This window comes from Myotis davidii, unplaced genomic scaffold (assembly GCF_000327345.1).
Source record: "Myotis davidii unplaced genomic scaffold, ASM32734v1 scaffold196, whole genome shotgun sequence".
Lineage (NCBI taxonomy): Eukaryota > Metazoa > Chordata > Mammalia > Chiroptera > Vespertilionidae > Myotis > Myotis davidii.
In genome coordinates, this window is record NW_006288258.1 from 4,833,502 (window position 1) to 4,835,905 (window position 2,404).

The window sequence follows — 2,404 nt, forward strand, 5'->3', positions numbered from 1 at the left end:
AGACAAAAGCTACTTTCTCAAGCTTTGGGGGATTTGTGAAAATATGCAATAGGATAGTGGCCAAATTCACAAGCTGTTCTTGGTGGTTGTGCTTTCCTCCGTGCTTGGAACTGCCTGCGTGAACTCATGGAGCTGCCTTCGGAAAGGGACGGTCTTGTCGCGGCGTGCTGTCCCGCGGCGGGGGGTGGGGGGGGTCGGGCAGCAGTTCCACTCGTTGCTCCTCGCCCTCGCCACCCATTCATTCCTCTTCCTACAGCCAGCTACTGTGGACTGCCACCCTCCGAGCGCCCCTCTCCCCACGCACGCACTCCCTCCCTCCCAGCAGTTGTCTTTTCATGGGAATTCTCTTTGTTAAAAATGTCAAGGTTGTTAGTGTGATTTGGTAGAGTATTTCTTTTTAAAAACAGCGAGAACGATTTTGGCGATATGGACCTTGCAAGATGGGGAATTTGAGTGCTGTTAACCATTTGTTAACACTTTAAACTTTGGAGGCTGGAAAATGGAGGCAATCAAGTGTTCTGAAGGATAGATTTTTCTGCCCTTTTGAATATAGGGGTTATGGTCTTTGTGTCTAATTGAAATTTCAGTGTAATATACTGTTTGTTCTTCAGGTGCAGAAAAAGAATATGATAATGACGTTGATACAGCTATATTCAGCCAGATTTCCAAATTATAAATGGACATGTTCATAGGATATACTGTGGCATGCCTGTGTATTGCAGTTTGCATGATTGGGGTACTTTTCTACACATGGTTTTTCTCCCCCCTCTACACACGTCATTAATTATGTATTCCTCAGTGATTTTCAAGCTCTGTTTTAAAGAGGAGTTTTGTTTGTGGAAGTAAATAGATTTTACTATGAGTTAGCAATACTATTACGTGAAAAAGCATTCCTGAAATAATGTTGTACTCTCGTGTTTCTCAGTATTTAAAAAATATACATGTAAACTAACTACTTTATGATAAATATTTATATCTTCTGGAATCTTACAGTAAATTACACCCACCCCACCCCAAAAAACCCATACTGTTTTGTTAAACTACATCTTGAAATGTATAATATAAATGAATATAAAAGTAAGATTTCTTGTACATATATTGAGAATATAAAACTTGCTACAGAGAAACCCATACTTCAACTTAAGGATTATCACATTGAGTTTGCTGTAAGTATAGTTAAAAAAAATTTTTTCTCAACAGGTGAAAAAATTTGAAGTCACTGGAATATATTTAGAGTTTACAGCTTTCAGAAATCAAGCCTGCATTTTTAATGTCCAAAACTCCCAGTAAAGTTAGTATTAATTAATAAACAAAAACTGTGTAATTATGTGATTCTGAATTCTTTCCCCAAAGAAAACTATTCCAGTCTACCTAATAAAATAAAATTTGAAAAAAATTAATAAAAAAGTGAGGTCAGTATGACTTAGTAAAAGTCTGAATGCTACAATTTTTAATGAAGACATTGTTTGAAAGTACAAACTATGTTTATAGATTTATGAATTAGTAAATTAATGAAAAGGTGTAACACCTGATAAACCTATGTTAATAAAGTACCATACTTAAGTCTTTCATATATAGTAATTAATTTTGGAAGTCCTTAATTCTTTATCTTGGTTTGGAGACAAGGTGTTTCAAAACTCAAGTTTGCTTTACAAATGAGATCCTAAAAATGGCAGCAGGAGAAATTTTCTTCCCCCAAAGGTGGTGATTTCATATTTATATTATAATTTCTGACCTGATTGGTTTATTACATTTTTACTAGTTCAGTTTTTCTGTTATTGAATGAAAAGTAGTTTTCTGCTTTAGAAAACAGTCCAGTTGACCTGATTGTCCTGTTTTTTTTTTGAGTGCATATCTTAAGTAATTTAAGAAATAAATTAAGTGTCTTAGTTTTAAAAGCTCCCATCTCTTAAGTTTGTGAAATTTGAAAAAGTATTTTAAAAGTGGCATATTCAAATTTGAATGATAAATCCTTACTGATTTAAACCTTGTTGACTGAAGATATTGATACCTGAGAGAATCAGTTAAATTTTCTTCATCTGAGTGGAATGGAATTACTACTACTACTACTACTACTACTACTATAATTATTACTACTTAAAAAAAACCTCTTCTGCTTTTCTTTTAGTCATTTTTTAAGTGTCTTAAACATTGTTTTGACATAATGTATTGAGCAGTATAACAACATTTTGGTAGCTTGTTTAATGGAGGGAAGTAAGGTTATAAATAACTTAAGTACAAGACAGTTTTTTCAGGCTTCATTGTGAGGCGCTGACTCAGGTGGACCTGGGAATCTGTCCAGTTTCCACATCCCAACTCTTGCTTAGTTGCTGGATATAACTCTATGTTGAGTTTAGATGGCTCCCTCTCATTTTTTTTTTTCCCCTCAGCACCAAGTTAAACA

The 2,404-nt window shown here is 34.8% G+C and overlaps 1 protein-coding gene across 2 annotated transcripts in view; it reads left to right on the forward strand.

Annotated features, from left to right (window-relative positions):
* The first annotated feature begins 1,141 nt into the window (after positions 1-1,141).
* REV3L (REV3 like, DNA directed polymerase zeta catalytic subunit) overlaps positions 1,142-2,404 on the forward strand; it is a 167,006-nt gene continuing 165,743 nt past the window's right edge. The window contains exon 1 of one of the 2 annotated variants that reach the window (XM_015561634.1): positions 1,142-1,412. The gene's annotated coding sequence lies outside the window, so the exon portion shown is untranslated. Of the gene's footprint in view, positions 1,413-1,559; positions 1,702-2,404 lie in introns of those variants that run through there. The other variant, XM_015561636.1, reaches the window with a different exon arrangement.